Below are 21,610 nucleotides of genomic sequence, written 5' to 3' on the forward strand. Positions count from 1 at the left end.
TATATATCTAAGATAGAGCGCCGCGGCAGTAGCAGCTGCATGACACCTGTTCGCGATTCCAGCCTTATTAATTTTGTGCCAGTATCCAAAGGCGATTGAGCTAACCTGTCTTCAGTCGAGCAGACCAGTATAGGTCTGAATGCAGGAAGAAGATGGTTGAAAGGTGAGTTTTTTGGTAATTTTACCGTCTTAATTAACACCTCCGAGCCGAGAACGTTTTGATATCTAATCCGTAAACTCAGTTAGCCGACACTCCGATTTGATGGTGACAATCGAGCATGCGGCATAAAGTGCACCGTCACAACGCGTTTTGCAAAGGAAAAAGCTTTTTTTTTTTTTTTAAGCAAAGCAATATTGCTTGTTTCTGTGCATTCCCGGCTATCCCCGGCTGAACCAATCATACGCTAGGAAAGCCCTACGTGCTCTCTGCATTTCTGAAGTTGTCAGTAAATTTAATTTATCGAGCAAACGCGACGCCATCTATACGCGTTGTTACTTGAGAGAAAAAAAAAAAGCATGTTATGCGGACTGTTTTTGCGTCGCGCGAAAAGATTTTGATGACGGAGGTAGAAGCGATGCTTTTGGCGTTTGAAACGCGCCCGTTTTGATAAGACAACTTGCATCGAATCTAAAATGCACCTTATATACAGTACATCCTTATTCTCTACATAAAAGAGGGAAATTAATAATGCACCGCAAGAAGCCGTACTTTTTTTAAACATTTTTATTATGGTTCTTGAGGTAGAAACGCGAGTATAGTTATCCCCAACGTGTATGCCATCTGACACGTATAGTGGGATTCGAACTTACCTTAGCTTTGGAGGATGTAATTTGTGTCGCAGACGTTCATGAATTTGAGGGCTTGCGACTAATGGTAGAACGCTATTACGCGACTCTGAATCAGTTTTTTCGCTATACACTTCGAGATCCAATTGCAAACGCTAAAGCGAACGCGGGTTTTTCTCTTCTCTACTTCGTTTCACTGTGTGTGTGAGACAGAGGCCGGCGCTGTACTGACCGTTGGAGACAATCAGGCAGAGTCAAAAAGTGCATCGTCACAGCCCTGGTCGTTTTTTTATGTTTCCTATTCCCGAATAAACCTAATGCGTGCAGAAAAAAAAAAAAAAAGCCGATCACAGCAAAAGGCATAAACACGACGAGCGCTGTGAGGATCTACATTTGGCACAGCTTGGCTGGCTCTGTGGTTTCGCAGCATCGCCTGTGGTCAAAAGGTTTTATCGAGAAGAAACGTTTTGTAGCGCAGGGATAAAATAACACCCGCATAAGGAGCAAAACATTTTATTTTTATCATTCTTATTATTAATACGTACAGCGTAAACAGACGGGACAAAAGAGAGAAGACACAGAATCGCCGATGAACCTGTATGTCTGTCTTGTGTCTCTTATTTCTCTTCTGTCCCGTCTGTTTGCGCTGCACGTTTTAAGCTTCGGGCCTCACTAGCACGCCCAAGCTGCATTTTGGAAAGTTGCCATTCCAATCCCATGGCATGTAATCAACACGCGAGTATTCGTCACTGTGAAAAGCGGACCAACCACGCGCCATGCGCTCGCACGCTGATAGCAGCACCAATCAGAGGCAAGCTATTGAAGCCGTAACAATGCTGAAAAAACCTAATTTTCAACCTAATCTGCTTTTCTTTTTTTTTTAAAGAATGAACAGCCGAATATCTCATGCCATAATGATGACAGTAATAACGAGGCTGATCCCCAAAAAGTATACTTAAAAAAAGTCTAACAGCAAAGAAAAATGTTGGGATCCCGAATAGTCGGGAGGGTGTACGGCTTCAAATTTCATTTGGTATTAGTGGTGTTTCTACAAGTGTTCCGCTTCTAGTACGAGCGTTTATAGCTTCGACACCACGTCAGCTTTTCGTATAAGCTTCTAGACCAGTGTTCGTTGATCGTCCCTCCAGTGGAATAGTGCACGGGTAACGTGGTTTGGTTTCCATTGAGAGCATTTCAACGTGTAATCATTGTCAAACGGTTGCACATAACTTGCTCCGACCACATTAAGCTATTTTCGCCGTTTTTGTTTGTTCAGAGCCTTATTGCGCACATGGTGCAGAAGATCGGCGCCGCTCTCTGTTTTAGTCGGCGTCGCAGTCTGCTTCTTGGGCTCTTCAGAAGGTACGTAAATTCTACCCTCAGCCTCTTCCTATCCATGGGAACCAGCTTACAGGTTCCAGACCTCGTCGCCACCGACTCACTCCCCTCCCTACTTCCTTGTAAAGTTCTAGATAAATGTTTTATGCTACTACTAATATATCAAAAAGTTAAGTGTTTAACTTTCATCAAATTCTTTTTGTACTCACTGAAGGAATAACAACGGAAGAGAGGTCTTTGATTTGTTACCCCTCGAACACAAGATCTTTTACCCTCGATTACACCTCGGCCTGTGTAAACGCGCTATGTATCGCACAACGTGAAATAATGGCGGTATCGTCACCAACTCACTTGTGAAGGTAATAGACGCTTTTCAGAACGTCATCGAGCAGCATTGGCGGTCGTCATTTGTTTTAGGCACGAAGTGAGTAATTGAATCCGAGTCCTCGACGGACGTCAACACCAGCCCTCGTTATCGGTACTAGCCGAGCCGAGTTCACGTCGAAAATTGGCGCAGCCCTCGCGTCCTATAAGGAGTATATAAAGCCACTGGATCCGGGGAATATGGATAACGCCATTGCCTTCCCTCTGTGCTAGGGGGACAAGGAGTGCAAACTAACAAACAGACGAACAAAACCTCGCAAGGCTATTGGTTGTTTCGTCTCTGCTGCCATGCCAATCGCCATTTCGGTCCTTGCGAGTCTTCGTACGAAACTTCGAAAGGGTTGTTCTGAACCAGCGGCGCCAAAATCGCCATATGAAAGGTCATCGCACCGAAAGCGTTGCTCATCAATGCACGCGTCTTTCAAACTGTGTAGGTAATCAACGTATTTGTCATATGCTCATTTCCACAGACCTCTTGCAGTTATACTGTTCTTCTTGCATATTTCAAGAAAGGAAAGTTATTTTTCAATGCCGCCAAACACTGACGCCACAAGTGGTGGCGGTGCAAGGATATGCGCTTGCTTCGCAGTGTGCGGATAACAAAATCTAACGATTGTGTGAATAACAGATTTTGGTATAAAAAAATACCTTTCTTAAGCAATCTGTCACCGCGACTTTCGATCGGATCACCAAGAATAGAGAGGACAAGAAATAACTGCTCATCCTATGAACCAAAGCGGCGCTACCGTCTCAGGATCTAATGACTTTACGAGTATATAGCTTTGTACACTTGCGAGATTACATCCGCCATTGCTGACCTACTCGTCTCGCCTAGAGCCGATAAATAAGCTATGCTTCAGAGTAACGACACTTTAGTCATCTTGGAGCTTAAAATCATGGTTGCCAGTTATCTGAAGCTTTATCTGAAACCGGAGGAAACACTTTTCCGTCCTCCAGGACTGTTAAAACGGTTTGCGAAAGAGAAACACAATATCGTCTCAGCTTTCTAGAACTGTATCGAAATTTGAGAAAACCTCAGTTTTGAATTATGAGGATCGACAGTTGCGTCTGCTCTGCGCTAAGCACCAAGATGGCGGCGCCCACTACCAGATTGGGGAACGGAGTGCCGATGATCTAAGCGTAGCTCATTTAATGGCTCTAGTCTTACCGTGATACCGAGCCACTGAAACGGTCGTTGACGAGTCTCCAGAGAGGCCAATGCCGAGGAGAAGGACACAGCATAATCTAAAATGGCAATAACCTGGCCAGCTATTGTAATGATCAAGTGAAGTAAACGGAATAGACCCCTTCCATATGACTGCCTTCTGTTTGCAGCTGGTGGAATCCCTGCACAATGGCGGGCTAAAACCACAGCGTCACGGCGCACTTTATGCGTTTGGTTGGATCAGAAAGAAAACACACACTCACAAAAACGTGGCGAGCGCAGTGACGTTGCACTCTCGTCGCCGATTTGATTGGCTCGTCGCTTCCTAGCGTTGGCCGCGCTCCGACGCTCGCCATTGTGCAGTAGTTCCGACCTTGTATAATCGGCGCGTGCCTTTCGAAAGGTGCCCATCAAAGGAAACAAAAAATGAAAGACGTTTACAATTCCCTGTAAGCCGAATTAGGGCGCAGCACTTGAGGAGGAGGGCTCTCCTCTTCCTCCTTTCTCCTACATCCTCCTCCACTCCTCCTACCCCTCCCTCCCTTTCTCCTCCCTCGTGACGTCACTCGTAACCTTCGTGACGTCATTCGTAACCCTAGTGACCCTCGTGATCCTCGTCACGTCGCTCGTGACCTTCGTCGAGGCATTCACGAGTAACCTTCGTGACACCACGAGTGACCCTCGTGACGTCACTCGTGATGTTACGTGTGATGTCATTATGGAAGACATCTCATAATGCAGCGCGTGGTTACACCGACGGTGACGTGGTCATGTGACGTCACTTTCCCCGCGAAATTTAGAGGGGACATTGACATGACGTGAAATTTATTATCCTCGCTAAATTCAGCGGGGAATATTGACGCGACCACCCTTCGTGACGGTTTTTCGTAATGGCTTTCTTCATGAAATTCGGCCGATAAAACATATTCTGCTTTCAAAAAGGCGAGAGTTGTTAACGATGTTTTACAACGGCTTTCGGAAATGCGATGCTAGATTTAAAACCATACTTGCTTTCTCTCTATATAGTTTTTAATGCTCTTTTGTTGATTGTTTTCAACAAAGGAAATTTCTGCGTAAAGGTGGTTGAGAGTGACTCTGTGGGTATATATAAGATGATTGAGAAATAAACCAGTTAGCTGAGTTCGAGACGTTCTTTTCTGTGACTGTTTTTCAACTAATTTTTTTTTTCCTTTTCTGCATTGCAGTCTTTTCTTAAGTTGCCTTTGACTCTAACGCTATCGTTTCACTGCCGACAGCGGCGACGAATCAGGAGCACCTGCCCATCTTCTGTTTCTGGAACACGTCTTCTAACTGGGGACCCTCGCCTCCGCGTCAGATGGGAATCGACAACGTAACCGCCGAAAACTGCAACGTCATCGTATACTCCCACGCATCACTGGTGGACGTCAACGGAACGGTTGGTTTTGACGTCGCCAAACACGAAAGCGGTGAGTAGTATCCTTGAAGCATTGACACTTTTTTATACTTTTTCTTTTGCTTTGCGCCCAAGACAACCTGTCGTGTCGTGTTGGGTTGTTCTTATAACATTTTAATGCAATGCGATTCGAGCGTTTACTCGGCATAAAATAACTTCTGTCAACTAGTGCTGCTGATTGAGGAAAAAAAACTTTCATGGCGTATTTTAGAATTTGGAAATAGTTTTGTGCTTCGTTTTGGTTTCTCGAAGAAAGTACCATTGCAGGAAAACATACTTCTTACCCCTCACAAAATGAGGGGCTCTTCGGGGGAAATTATAGTTATCCGGCTTCTGACGAGCTCAGTCTCTTTTCAAGATCTACCTTCGCAGTGGCGAACTGTGCTTGATTTGTTCTTCAGAAAAGATGCAGTTTAATTTGGATGTGAGAGGCAATCTGAGAGAGCAAGGCTTTTCCCAGAGGGCCTTTCAGGCTTTCACTTACATCAGTTTAAAAAGAAAGTTAAAAATTGGAGGAAAATTAAAAAAAAAGGAAAACAACAACAGCAGCAGGAGAACGCATTTGGTTATGCACACTGGAGGGTCACAATTTTGGTCATGCATACCGAAAGGTGAGAGATAAGCCGGATGAAAATGGTAAAATATCTGAAGGGGTCTTGCGCCTGAAGATATAAGAAGGCATATCACCTTCGAAGGTAAAAATCTTAGACAACATAGAACTTTTTGTAAAGAGATAAGCTCTGGGTTGTTACGTTGTTCATCTGAAGATTAAATCAAACTTGCCGAAGATAGATGCTCGTGTACCATGCCAAAATCAGTTCCTAGGTGATGCAGCAGAACAAATTGCACTAACAAAAAGTTTGCTGTTGGCACCTGGTTTTCGGCCAATCATGTGCAGGAGGCGCCTTTACGCGAGCTTATTCAGCTGGTGTAGAGTTGCTTACTGATTAAATAGGGATCTGAGTAATTACCTTGCTATTTGAGTATGCACCTTGCCTACTTCAGTCCTGATATTTTGTAACCCCCCCCCCCCCCCCCCACACCCCAGTGAATCGACATTCTTTTGCTTAATCGTGGAGGCAGGCCAAGTAACTAAAGTTTCTGTGATGTAAATTGTACCTAAGCTAAAGAAGGGTGATATTTAAACTATATACAGGGTGTTCCCCCAAGAAATGACAGGGTTTTTTCCACCGCAAAAGTAAACTGTGCTTGGCCGAACGCTTATTCTCAGCCGAATGATAGCTCGAGAGGTACGAACCAGAGGCCAGAGTTTCGGCACGAACCGATATTTTATTAAAAGGTTAAAAGTTATTTTCTGAAAATTTAATAAGAAAATGGGGCTCATTTTCGCCCTTTTTGCGGTTTCTGGCGCCTTAGATCAGCATGTATTCGAAAGCTCTGTCGGCCACCCATTTCCCATTGACACTTTCGAAAAATCATTTATAACTTATAAATAAAATATCGGTCCGCGCTGAAACTTTGGCATCTAGTTCCGACCTCTAGCTTTACTTCCCTCACCTCCCCCCCCCCCCCTCTTCCCTCCCCCCCCCCCCCGCCTCTTCCCTTCCAAAGACATCCTCTCGCATTTTAATGTCCGGGCCACCTGTTCGAACATTTCGTACAACACGAGAGCCCATTCTTTTCATTGACATTAGGATCCTTTACCAAACCGTTGCCGTGCTCTGCGTACTGCACTACCGGAGCCTTTGAAGCATGCTTTTAAACGCGCGTCCGAGTGATACCATGACCGCGGGGCGCGCGCGCTTAAAAGCATGCTTGAAAGGCTCCGGTAGTGTGGTACGCGGAGCACGGCAACGGTTTGCTAAAAGTTCCTATTTACTCTCATAGCCTGTATCGCCATGCTAAATGAAATGTCTGTTTACAGGTGTGGTTGAAGGAATGAAAAGGCTGAAGACGCTCAATCCAAACCTAAAGTTTCTCTTGGCCATTGGCGGCAGCAACGAAGACGCTGAGGAGCATTGGAAACGAATAGCCAACCTGCAGCGCCGTTTCGCCACAGGCGTTCTGACATTCGTCGCCAAGCACGGTTTCGACGGAGTTGTGCTGAACAACCTACCGCTGGTCAAAACTAAGCCAGCTCAAGAGCCTGGATTTACGGTCCACATGGCTGAGTTCTTTCAGGTATAGTCTCGCGCTTACCACCAGTCACTTACAGATATAATTTCGTGTTTGGGGTGTAGGTACCGTTAAGCCCCGAAACTTAACTCTTAGCCCTTTTTATAAACAAAATAGGGGAAAACCAAAAAAACATAAAATTTGAGCTGCCCTTAAGTAGTAATAATAATAAAAGAAAACCATCACGAAAAAACAAAGTATCTTCAGGCCTTTTTTTATATTCAGCCGGAACACGCCAACGCAATCGAAGTCGCAAAAAAAAAAATTAAAGACAAGCTTTTAGCCTTTTCACTTTATTGAAGAAGAAAGACCAGCGGAGCTGTACAATGGAAAGTAATAGTAATGAGCGGCCGCAAGTCGGCAGGCCAGAGTGGAAAGGCTGCTGCCATCTATGAGCGACGGCGGCAACCAGATACGTGGTTTGCCGCCGTCGCTCATAGGTGGCGGGAGGTGTCCAGAGTTCGGTGTCTTCATTTCTTTGCGGGGGACACGTTCCTGGGGAAACTAGCCCTCAACAGCTCTGCTGTAAAATAAGCAGCGTTCGCCCCCTCAACTCGCAGGCAGAACAAGCGGCCACGTGATCAGGAGCCGCTTATATGCCGCCAATGTTGATCATAGCCACACGCTGAGGCTGGTAAAGCACAGGACACTCTCCGAGTTGCAGACATTGTTATGGCTCGGCTATTTTTGTCATTGCAACGATTGGACACGGTCCACTACCCGAATGCTTCTCGAGCTGTTGATTATCACAAGCCCAAAATCGAGTGCTCATGCAATGCTCGGGTTCAATCTATGAGCCGCATTCAAATATCGTCATTGGAGGATACTACGATCCCGAGGTTACGTTATCAAGTTTTGCGAAGCAGAGATTAAATCAAAACGCCCTCTTTTGTTCCTGAAATTACACCGCAACAAGGGAGTTTTTTGGCCAGTGGCGTTGGATGCGAGTATCCTTAGAGTCCCAACTAGTGCTGGCTCGTGTAACGTAAAAAAAAACAACAAAAAAAAAAACACATTCTAATTGAATATCGTTGCACCGCCCCTTTAAGAGTCCCCTTTTGACCAGAATTTTTATAGGAATAAAAAAAAATATTGAATATAGTATAATGTAAATTTTCATGCTGCTCTCGCATCGAGAGTGACTAACTTCGTGACCCCCGAAAGGTGTTGTATGTTTTCGGAACATTTTAAATGACCGAAGTGTGTGGCTCAACGTTATCAGTTTAAGTAGCCCAAGAGAAGCCCATAGTTACTAGATAAATAATTCGCCACTTTTTTTATTACTGACGATACATCCTCTTTTGGCAGGCCTTCCAAGCTGAACTGTCCAAGCGCGAGAAAGAAATCGTCTTTGCGGTTACAGTACCAGCATTCCCAAGTTTGAGGGACCTTAAATACAACGTGAGTGCAATCAACCGGTGAGTGTGTAATTTTATTTCATCATTAGCGACTGAAAGTATTGTGAACGAATTTAATGCTTAACAGTTATCACATATATCCGTAAATAAATGTAAGCTACAGCTCCATATCAATCCGGCTGAAGCCTCAATTCAGCGAGAAGTTTCAATTTGGCTGGACGCTTCAGTTAGGCTAGACCCTTGTTTCGATTCGGCTAGTGAATAAAATATAAGATAATTTATTCACTTGGGCAAGTGAATAAATTGTAAAATAATTTATGCACTTGCCTAAGAAGCAATCTCTTGAATGCTCTTATCCAATCTCTGGGAAAGTTAATAAATTACTTTATTTTAGAGCAGAGACTCTGTGTTTGCACAGCAGCTCCACAGACAAACAACGCAAGCACAAATATTTCTGTGGCTAAAGCCTTCGTAGCTGCTTGAACTTATTGAATTAGACATCCAAGCACCTTATGCTTGGATGTCCAACTTGATTAACTTGAAACGTCCAGCCGAATTGAAACGACTACTCTAGCCGAACTGATGCATGCAGCGGAATTGAAACTTGTAGCTAAACTGAAGATATAGCCGAACTTAAGCGTGCGACCGAATCGAAACTTCCAGCCGAATTGAGGTAAAGGCCGAATTGAGGCTTCAGCTGGATTGAGACAGAGCCGTGAGCTACAGTTGCAATTTTATACCTTATTTGTGTGATCATGGTTCTTAGGCACTTCCCTATATGAGGTAAGCCCCGGTCATTTATATATAGAATCCTTCAGTCCAAAGAAATTAAAGTCCAATTAAATAAAATATACCTACTTCTCTGTTTGCAGATTCGTTGATTTTTTTATTGTCAAGGCAAGCAGCTGCTTACAACCTCCGAAACACTTGAAAGATGCTCGCATGTTTGGGAAGTCGGACCTACTGAGCGACGTAAGTAAAATTTACGGCATATCCTCAGGATTAGGGAACACTTTCCGGCATTTCGTCACAAACTGGTTTATAGATTATATCTTTTGTGCTCCTTTAGTAACCCGCAAGTTGTGAATCGTGCTTGCAAGTGATATGAAATGATAATGAGTATTGTCGATTTATGGTCCTCTCAAGTACCAGAAGGTACCTTGCATTTCACACCTATGCGTCAAAAGGTGAACCAACTGCGCATGTTCTTTGCATGCGCCAGAAGGAGAGCCAAATGAACATGTTGTGTTTGAGAACCTGCGTCATTTTCCTGACGGGACGTCAGAGCAGACATGTTTTGGGTTGCGACACATGTGACTTGATTTTGTTCTCGGAGAAAAAGTAGAAACTTTGTTTCCTCATTGTGCGCAAAAGATCCAATAGCGCACTTTTTATCACACTTCATTACTCAGTAACAATATATGGTATTTATCCATTTTCTTTGTCACGAACATAGAGTTATTTAATGTACGCTAGATGTTCAACAGGCGCTAGTGTCTATGCGACTTCCGGGAGGCAAATTGAAGCAGACAGCAACCAGTCAACTTTTGCGGTGCTCCTAGGCATTCCTATGGGAAAACGCGTGTGAAATTTGTCTCTTCGCCAGAAAATAACATGAATAACTTTTATTATTTCGGCTGTACCGGATAGTACGTACATTTATTAATATCGTAAAAGTGTAATTGCTTTAATTACAGCATTTTTCTTTGCCACTGAACGATGTTAAGCTCCGCTATATTTCAGGCCCAAACCTATGTTCTATGGCAGGTATGTAAAAACGAGCGACGATTCTAAGCAAACTAACGATCGAAAAGAATGTAGAGTGTGTTCAAGGTTCGCTAGCATTACGGTGACGCTTATATACTGTTAATATGCTTGTCCTGTCACTATGAAAACGACTCCTTTGTGCTTCTTTACGACGGTTAAAAAACATTTGAATGTAAGAAATAAAGTACGTGGACTACGAAAGGTGTGCCTTTTTAATATTTCCCTTGTCAGGCAGTTTTTATCGGGCACCTAATTTCTGACTTCTTCCTATTTGCAAAGATTTGGAGCGTGCGGTTGATGATTGGAACCCAGAACATGCATCTTTGCACATATTCATGAGCAGAAAGAATAAAGCAGTACTTATTTATTGCAAATCGGACTACATTACGTGGCTTTCAATTTATTTTGATCGCCTGCCTGCGCAAGGAGTTACTTATGCAGTGTTACTGCATAGTTCTTGCCGTCTCTCTTGGTTTTCCACATGTCCTTCGTTCGTTTGACACGTATATCCCCCATGGTGGAAAGCGCCGATGCCGTGTTCGCGCTAACAGTGTCCGACAGTGCACATAAATACATGTATGAAGCGGTTTTAGCACCGTTTTTCATGCTACTAATTTCAAATAAAAACGCAGTAACTGACCAATTATTTTGTCTGCGTGACTCAGAAATGTTCCAATGTGCCAGTACGTACGAAATATTCGTGATATTGGCTCTTATAATCCAGCGCAGTGAGAAAATGCACTCGCTTTTTCCCATAGAAATGCATTACCGGAAGTCAATTTCCGACTGGTTGCTGTCTGCTTCAATTTGCAGCAGCACACTAACGCCACTTGAACCTTTATCGCACATTATAATAACTCTATGGTCAGGAAAGCTAATAAATTTTTATAATCGTCGAAACCCTAGAGCGATCCAACGTCTTTTTGTTTGCTGTTCCCTACGTGTTTATCAGTCGAGTTTTAATATAAGGACGAAAATGTACTTTTCAGCACATCACATAGATTTGCCTTGTGACATTTGTTTCTTGTTTTTTTCATGAGTATGTCGCAGGAGTTTATTACTATCCGAGTGAGTGAGTAATGAGTGTGTGATATCACATTCTAGTAACGTATATATGTTTGCGCCAGGGTTAATAGCTCACGTATGGTGTACGAAAGCTACTGCTGTCTTCACTGCAAGGAGTCCACATTGACAAATATGATCTACTTATAACCCAAGTTTATTGTGCAGGTTGGTCGTACCGAACTGCTCGTGAAGATGGGAATACCGAGGAGAAAAATAGTGCTGGACATTTCTATGGACGGTGGAAAGTACACTCTCAGCGATGTCGGAAATATGTTAGAACCTGTCAATCGCGACGCTGGTTGGAAATCTGTGTTGGTTGACAACCGATCAGAATTGACAGAGGTAATTTTTCATTACACTCCAGGTCGGGGTATTACCCAAAGTTCAGTAATTCAAAATTGCAGCAAGCTATCATAACAAAAGATTTCATTTGAAATGGTGTTGTAAAGTGTAAAGAGAATGCCTGCACGGTTTACATACGTTGAGAACCTTAATCTAAGGATAAAGCTTCATAGCCGATGGAATTAAAAATATTTCGATCCATAAAAGCAAGCAGCATGAGGAATTTAGTGGAGCATTTTTTTAATCTCACTTTCAGTCAAAATTGCAATATTTGAGTCAATAACAAGCCTTATTTTATGATTAACATTTTTTGGCGATTTTTATGAGTATGTGGTGCTGAAGTAAACATCCTTAAATGTAGAGAGTGCGACACCGTTACTATAAACATTAGCAGAACGCTATCAACCCACTTGCTGGGTGAAAGGTTGAATAGAGCTAAAGAGCCAGTTGGTAGGGTAATACATTTTCTGAAAACTTTGCCACTAAACAAAAATTAACCACATTAAAATTGCAGTATTGGTAACTTTACATAATAAACTTAAAACAATCTCTTTTATTACCACATAGCACTAAACATGATAAAATAAATTTATTTATAAAGCATTAGCAATATAATATTTCCAGATCTGTGCCATGGAGACAGGTGAGTGGCAACGGCAGCGCAGTCGTCACTATTCGTGTGTTTTTATACCGAGTGGACGTGACATCATGGCCTACGAAGACGACATTAGCATTCGCAATAAGGTAAGATTGGCGCAACGTCAAAGTACACCATATTTTTTCAATTCTAACGAGCGTCGTGTTTTTTTGCCCGCAGGTCAGTAAGGCACTAAGGAAACAATATGCCGCAGTGTCCCTTTCAAGCGTTGATAGAGATGACTTTTTTGGTCGGTGCGGAGAACAACGAAAATTACTCACAACCCCACGGGTAGTTTTTATACGATCTGCATGCAACATGGGCTTAGTTAATAAAAACAAAAATATCGTAGCCTCAATAACCACGTTTGAAAACATTTTTTCATTGCCAACTCTATCGACTAAACACGTGAAGCGACAAACATCAGGCTGGAATGACCTAAACACATCATCTCACCCGAGAGACTTGGAAAACGCAAGACTAATGTCGGAAGGGAATGAATCAACGGAAATTACAACAAAATTGACGACCGACTTCGAACGGCAGTCGACAGAAAGGAATGACTCAAACATAGCGTCTCAGTCAGAAGACTGGCGTTACTCAACAACTCCGTCTGCTTGGGAGGCATTAACCGAATTTTCGACGAGAGTGATTACAGACGGGGACCGGCAGACGACAGTCGGGAATTACCCAAAAAGAGCGTCTCAGTCAGAAGACTGGCATCAATCAACTCCACCTGCATGGGAGCCATCAACCAAATTCTCGACGAGAGTGACTACAGACGTAGACCGGCAGGCGACAGTCGGGAATTACCCAAACACAGCGTCTCAGACAGAAGACTGGCATCAATCAACTCCACCTGCATGGGAGGCATCAACCAAATTCCCGACGAGAGTGACAACAGACGTAGACCGGCAGACGACAGTCGGGAATTACCCAAACACAGCGTCTCAGACAGAAGAATGGCATCAATCAACTCCACCTGCGTGGGAAGCATCAACCAAATTCCCGACGAGAGTGACTGCAGACGTAGACCGGCAGGCGACAGTCGGGAATTACCCAAACACAGCGTCTCAGTCAGAAGACTGGCATTACTCAACTCCTCCTGCTTGGGAAGCATCAACCAAATTCCCGACGAGAGTGACAGCAGACGTAGACCGGCAGACGACAGTCGGGAATTACCCAAGCACAGCGTCTCAGTCAGAAGACTGGCATCAATCAACTCCACCTGCATGGGAGCCATCAACCAAATTCAAGACGAGAGTGACAGCAGACGTAGACCGGCAGGCGACAGTCGGGAATTACCCAAACACAGCGTCTCAGACAGAAGACTGGCATCAATCAACTCCATCTGCATGGGAGCCATCAACCAAATTCTCGCCGGGAGTGACTACAGACGTAGACCGGCAGGCGACAGTCGGGAATTACCCAAACACAGCGTCTCAGACAGAAGACTGGCATCAATCAACTCCACCTGCATGGGAGGCATCAACCAAATTCCCGACGAGAGTGACAACAGACGTAGACCGGCAGACGACAGTCAGGAATTACCCAAGCACAGCGTCTCAGTCAGAAAACTGGCATTACTCAACTCCTCCTGCTTGGGAAGCATCAACCAAATTCCCGACGAAAGTGACAACAGACGTAGACCGACAGACGACAGTCGGGAATTACCCAAACAGAGCGTCTCAGTCAGAAGACTGGCATCAATCAACTCCATCTGCATGGGAGCCATCAACCAAATTCCCGACGAGAGTGACAACAGACGTAGACCGGCAGACGACAGTCGGGAATTACCCAAACACAGCGTCTCAGACAGAAGACTGGCATCAATCAACTCCACCTGCGTGGGAAGCATCAACCAAATTCCCGACGAGAGTGACTACAGACGTAGACCGGCAGACGACAGTCGGGAATTACCCAAACACAGCGTCTCAGACAGAAGACTGGCATCAATCAACTCCACCTGCGTGGGAAGCATCAACCAAATTCCCGACGAGAGTGACTACAGACGTAGACCGGCAGACGACAGTCGGGAATTACCCAAACACAGCGTCTCAGTCAGAAGACTGGCATCAATCAACTCCACCTGCGTGGGAAGCATCAACCAAATTCCCGACGAGAGTGACTACAGACGTAGACCGGCAGACGACAGTCGGGAATTACCCAAACACAGCGTCTCAGACAGAAGACTGGCATCAATCAACTCCACCTGCGTGGGAAGCATCAACCAAATTCCCGACGAGAGTGACAACAGACGTAGACCGGCAGACGACAGTCGGGAATTACCCAAACACAGCGTCTCAGACAGAAGACTGGCATCAATCAACTCCACCTGCGTGGGAAGCATCAACCAAATTCCCGACGAGAGTGACTACAGACGTAGACCGGCAGACGACAGTCGGGAATTACCCAAACACAGCGTCTCAGACAGAAGACTGGCATCAATCAACTCCACCTGCGTGGGAAGCATCAACCAAATTCCCGACGAGAGTGACAACAGACGTAGACCGGCAGACGACAGTCGGGAATTACCCAAACACAGCGTCTCAGTCAGAAGACTGGCATCAATCAACTCCACCTGCGTGGGAAGCATCAACCAAATTCCCGACGAGAGTGACTACAGACGTAGACCGGCAGACGACAGTCGGGAATTACCCAAACACAGCGTCTCAGACAGAAGACTGGCATCAATCAACTCCACCTGCGTGGGAAGCATCAACCAAATTCCCGACGAGAGTGACAACAGACGTAGACCGGCAGGCGACAGTCGGGAATTACCCAAACACAGCGTCTCAGTCAGAAGACTGGCATCAATCAACTCCACCTGCGTGGGAAGCATCAACCAAATTCCCGACGAGAGTGACTACAGACGTAGACCGGCAGACGACAGTCGGGAATTACCCAAACACAGCGTCTCAGACAGAAGACTGGCATCAATCAACTCCACCTGCGTGGGAAGCATCAACCAAATTCCCGACGAGAGTGACAACAGACGTAGACCGGCAGGCGACAGTCGGGAATTACCCAAACACAGCGTCTCAGTCAGAAGACTGGCATCAATCAACTCCACCTGCGTGGGAAGCATCAACCAAATTCCCGACGAGAGTGACAACAGACGTAGACCGGCAGGCGACAGTCGGGAATTACCCAAACACAGCGTCTCAGTCAGAAGACTGGCATCAATCAACTCCACCTGCGTGGGAAGCATCAACCAAATTCCCGACGAGAGTGACAACAGACGTAGACCGGCAGGCGACAGTCGGGAATTACCCAAACACAGCGTCTCAGTCAGAAGACTGGCATCAATCAACTCCACCTGCGTGGGAAGCATCAACCAAATTCCCGACGAGAGTGACTACAGACGTAGACCGGCAGACGACAGTCGGGAATTACCCAAACACAGCGTCTCAGACAGAAGACTGGCATCAATCAACTCCACCTGCGTGGGAAGCATCAACCAAATTCCCGACGAGAGTGACAACAGACGTAGACCGGCAGGCGACAGTCGGGAATTACCCAAACACAGCGTCTCAGTCAGAAGACTGGCATCAATCAACTCCACCTGCGTGGGAAGCATCAACCAAATTCCCGACGAGAGTGACAACAGACGTAGACCGGCAGGCGACAGTCGGGAATTACCCAAACACAGCGTCTCAGTCAGAAGACTGGCATCAATCAACTCCACCTGCATGGGAGGCATCAACCAAATTCCCGACGAGAGTGACTACAGACGTAGACCGGCAGACGACAGTCGGGAATTACCCAAACACAGCGTCTCAGTCAGAAGACTGGCATCAATCAACTCCACCTGCGTGGGAAGCATCAACCAAATTCCCGACGAGAGTGACAACAGACGTAGACCGGCAGGCGACAGTCGGGAATTACCCAAACACAGCGTCTCAGACAGAAGACTGGCATCAATCAACTCCACCTGCGTGGGAAGCATCAACCAAATTCCCGACGAGAGTGACAACAGACGTAGACCGGCAGGCGACAGTCGGGAATTACCCAAACACAGCGTCTCAGACAGAAGACTGGCATCAATCAACTCCACCTGCGTGGGAAGCATCAACCAAATTCCCGACGAGAGTGACAACAGACGTAGACCGGCAGGCGACAGTCGGGAATTACCCAAACACAGCGTCTCAGTCAGAAGACTGGCATCAATCAACTCCACCTGCATGGGAGGCATCAACCAAATTCCCGACGAGAGTGACTACAGACGTAGACCGGCAGGCGACAGTCGGGAATTACCCAAACACAGCGTCTCAGACAGAAGACTGGCATCAATCAACTCCACCTGCGTGGGAAGCATCAACCAAATTCCCGACGAGAGTGACAACAGACGTAGACCGGCAGGCGACAGTCGGGAATTACCCAAACACAGCGTCTCAGACAGAAGACTGGCATCAATCAACTCCACCTGCGTGGGAAGCATCAACCAAATTCTCGACGAGAGTGACAGCAGACGTAGACCGGCAGACGACAGTCGGGAATTACCCAAACACAGCGTCTCAGACAGAAGACTGGCATCAATCAACTCCACCTGCGTGGGAAGCATCAACCAAATTCCCGACGAGAGTGACAACAGACGTAGACCGGCAGGCGACAGTCGGGAATTACCCAAACACAGCGTCTCAGTCAGAAGACTGGCATCAATCAACTCCACCTGCGTGGGAAGCATCAACCAAATTCCCGACGAGAGTGACTACAGACGTAGACCGGCAGGCGACAGTCGGGAATTACCCAAACACAGCGTCTCAGTCAGAAGACTGGCATCAATCAACTCCACCTGCATGGGAGGCATCAACCAAATTCCCGACGAGAGTGACTACAGACGTAGACCGGCAGACGACAGTCGGGAATTACCCAAACACAGCGTCTCAGTCAGAAGACTGGCATCAATCAACTCCACCTGCGTGGGAAGCATCAACCAAATTCCCGACGAGAGTGACTACAGACGTAGACCGGCAGGCGACAGTCGGGAATTACCCAAACACAGCGTCTCAGACAGAAGACTGGCATCAATCAACTCCACCTGCGTGGGAAGCATCAACCAAATTCCCGACGAGAGTGACTACAGACGTAGACCGGCAGGCGACAGTCGGGAATTACCCAAACACAGCGTCTCAGACAGAAGACTGGCATCAATCAACTCCACCTGCGTGGGAAGCATCAACCAAATTCCCGACGAGAGTGACAACAGACGTAGACCGGCAGACGACAGTCGGGAATTACCCAAACACAGCGTCTCAGACAGAAGACTGGCATCAATCAACTCCACCTGCGTGGGAAGCATCAACCAAATTCCCGACGAGAGTGACTACAGACGTAGACCGGCAGGCGACAGTCGGGAATTACCCAAACACAGCGTCTCAGACAGAAGACTGGCATCAATCAACTCCACCTGCGTGGGAAGCATCAACCAAATTCCCGACGAGAGTGACTACAGACGTAGACCGGCAGACGACAGTCGGGAATTACCCAAACACAGCGTCTCAGACAGAAGACTGGCATCAATCAACTCCACCTGCGTGGGAAGCATCAACCAAATTCCCGACGAGAGTGACTACAGACGTAGACCGGCAGACGACAGTCGGGAATTACCCAAACACAGCGTCTCAGACAGAAGACTGGCATCAATCAACTCCACCTGCGTGGGAAGCATCAACCAAATTCCCGACGAGAGTGACTACAGACGTAGACCGGCAGGCGACAGTCGGGAATTACCCAAACACAGCGTCTCAGACAGAAGACTGGCATCAATCAACTCCACCTGCGTGGGAAGCATCAACCAAATTCCCGACGAGAGTGACAACAGACGTAGACCGGCAGGCGACAGTCGGGAATTACCCAAACACAGCGTCTCAGTCAGAAGACTGGCATCAATCAACTCCACCTGCATGGGAGGCATCAACCAAATTCCCGACGAGAGTGACTACAGACGTAGACCGGCAGACGACAGTCGGGAATTACCCAAACACAGCGTCTCAGTCAGAAGACTGGCATCAATCAACTCCACCTGCATGGGAGGCATCAACCAAATTCCCGACGAGAGTGACTACAGACGTAGACCGGCAGGCGACAGTCGGGAATTACCCAAACACAGCGTCTCAGTCAGAAGACTGGCATCAATCAACTCCACCTGCATGGGAGCCATCAACCAAATTCTCGACGAGAGTGACAGCAGACGTAGACCGGCAGGCGACAGTCGGGAATTACCCAAACACAGCGTCTCAGACAGAAGACTGGCATCAATCAACTCCACCTGCGTGGGAAGCATCAACCAAATTCCCGACGAGAGTGACTACAGACGTAGACCGGCAGGCGACAGTCGGGAATTACCCAAACACAGCGTCTCAGACAGAAGACTGGCATCAATCAACTCCACCTGCGTGGGAAGCATACACCAAATTCCCGACGAGAGTGACTACAGACGTAGACCGGCAGACGACAGTCGGGAATTACCCAAACACAGCGTCTCAGTCAGAAGACTGGCATCAATCAACTCCACCTGCATGGGAGGCATCAACCAAATTCCCGACGAGAGTGACTACAGACGTAGACCGGCAGACGACAGTCGGGAATTACCCAAACACAGCGTCTCAGACAGAAGACTGGCATCAATCAACTCCACCTGCGTGGGAAGCATCAACCAAATTCCCGACGAGAGTGACTACAGACGTAGACCGGCAGGCGACAGTCGGGAATTACCCAAACACAGCGTCTCAGACAGAAGACTGGCATCAATCAACTCCACCTGCGTGGGAAGCATACACCAAATTCCCGACGAGAGTGACTACAGACGTAGACCGGCAGGCGACAGTCGGGAATTACCCAAACACAGCGTCTCAGTCAGAAGACTGGCATCAATCAACTCCACCTGCATGGGAGGCATCAACCAAATTCCCGACGAGAGTGACTACAGACGTAGACCGGCAGACGACAGTCGGGAATTACCCAAACACAGCGTCTCAGTCAGAAGACTGGCATCAATCAACTCCACCTGCATGGGAGGCATCAACCAAATTCCCGACGAGAGTGACTACAGACGTAGACCGGCAGGCGACAGTCGGGAATTACCCAAACACAGCGTCTCAGTCAGAAGACTGGCATCAATCAACTCCACCTGCATGGGAGCCATCAACCAAATTCTCGACGAGAGTGACAGCAGACGTAGACCGGCAGGCGACAGTCGGGAATTACCCAAACACAGCGTCTCAGACAGAAGACTGGCATCAATCAACTCCACCTGCGTGGGAAGCATCAACCAAATTCCCGACGAGAGTGACTACAGACGTAGACCGGCAGGCGACAGTCGGGAATTACCCAAACACAGCGTCTCAGTCAGAAGACTGGCATCAATCAACTCCACCTGCGTGGGAAGCATACACCAAATTCCCGACGAGAGTGACAACAGACGTAGACCGGCAGACGACAGTCGGGAATTACCCAAACACAGCGTCTCAGTCAGAAGACTGGCATCAATCAACTCCACCTGCATGGGAGGCATCAACCAAATTCCCGACGAGAGTGACAACAGACGTAGACCGGCAGACGACAGTCGGGAATTACCCAAACACAGCGTCTCAGACAGAAGACTGGCATCAATCAACTCCACCTGCGTGGGAAGCATCAACCAAATTCCCGACGAGAGTGACAACAGACGTAGACCGGCAGACGACAGTCGGGAATTACCCAAACACAGCGTCTCAGTCAGAAGACTGGCATCAATCAACTCCACCTGCATGGGAGGCATCAACCAAATTCCCGACGAGAGTGACAACAGACGTAGACCGGCAGACGACAGTCGGGAATTACCCAAACACAGCGTCTCAGTCAGAAGACTGGCATCAATCAACTCCACCTGCATGGGAGGCATCAACCAAATTCCCGACGAGAGTGACAACAGACGTAGACCGGCAGACGACAGTCGGGAATTACCCAAACACAGCGTCTCAGACAGAAGACTGGCATCAATCAACTCCACCTGCGTGGGAAGCATCAACCAAATTCCCGACGAGAGTGACTACAGACGTAGACCGGCAGGCGACAGTCGGGAATTACCCAAACACAGCGTCTCAGTCAGAAGACTGGCATTACTCAACTCCTCCTGCTTGGGAAGCATCAACCAAATTCCCGACGAGAGTGACAGCAGACGTAGACCGGCAGACGACAGTCGGGAATTACCCAAGCACAGCGTCTCAGTCAGAAGACTGGCATCAATCAACTCCACCTGCATGGGAGCCATCAACCAAATTCTCGACGAGAGTGACAGCAGACGTAGACCGGCAGGCGACAGTCGGGAATTACCCAAACACAGCGTCTCAGACAGAAGACTGGCATCAATCAACTCCATCTGCATGGGAGCCATCAACCAAATTCTCGCCGGGAGTGACTACAGACGTAGACCGGCAGGCGACAGTCGGGAATTACCCAAACACAGCGTCTCAGACAGAAGACTGGCATCAATCAACTCCACCTGCATGGGAGGCATCAACCAAATTCCCGACGAGAGTGACACCAGACGTAGACCGGCAGACGACAGTCAGGAATTACCCAAGCACAGCGTCTCAGTCAGAAAACTGGCATTACTCAACTCCTCCTGCTTGGGAAGCATCAACCAAATTCCCGACGAAAGTGACAACAGACGTAGACCGACAGACGACAGTCGGGAATTACCCAAACAGAGCGTCTCAGTCAGAAGACTGGCATCAATCAACTCCACCTGCATGGGAGGCATCAACCAAATTCCCGACGAGAGTGACAACAGACGTAGACCGGCAGACGACAGTCAGGAATTACCCAAGCACAGCGTCTCAGTCAGAAAACTGGCATTACTCAACTCCTCCTGCTTGGGAAGCATCAACCAAATTCCCGACGAAAGTGACAACAGACGTAGACCGACAGACGACAGTCGGGAATTACCCAAACACAGCGTCTCAGACAGAAGACTGGCATCAATCAACTCCACCTGCATGGGAGGCATCAACCAAATTCCCGACGAGAGTGACAACAGACGTAGACCGGCAGACGACAGTCAGGAATTACCCAAGCACAGCGTCTCAGTCAGAAAACTGGCATTACTCAACTCCTCCTGCTTGGGAAGCATCAACCAAATTCCCGACGAAAGTGACAACAGACGTAGACCGGCAGGCGACAGTCGGGAATTACCCAAACACAGCGTCTCAGAC

General features: G+C 47.1%; 1 pseudogene; it reads left to right on the forward strand.

Moving 5' to 3' along the window:
• The first annotated feature begins 152 nt into the window (after positions 1-152).
• On the forward strand, positions 153-21,607 carry LOC115328551 (annotated as a pseudogene).
• Positions 21,608-21,610: the final 3 nt, after the last annotated feature.

The sequence above is a fragment of the Ixodes scapularis genome, unplaced genomic scaffold (genome assembly GCF_016920785.2).
Source record: "Ixodes scapularis isolate PalLabHiFi unplaced genomic scaffold, ASM1692078v2 PGA_scaffold10__122_contigs__length_95168666, whole genome shotgun sequence".
NCBI lineage: Eukaryota > Metazoa > Arthropoda > Arachnida > Ixodida > Ixodidae > Ixodes > Ixodes scapularis.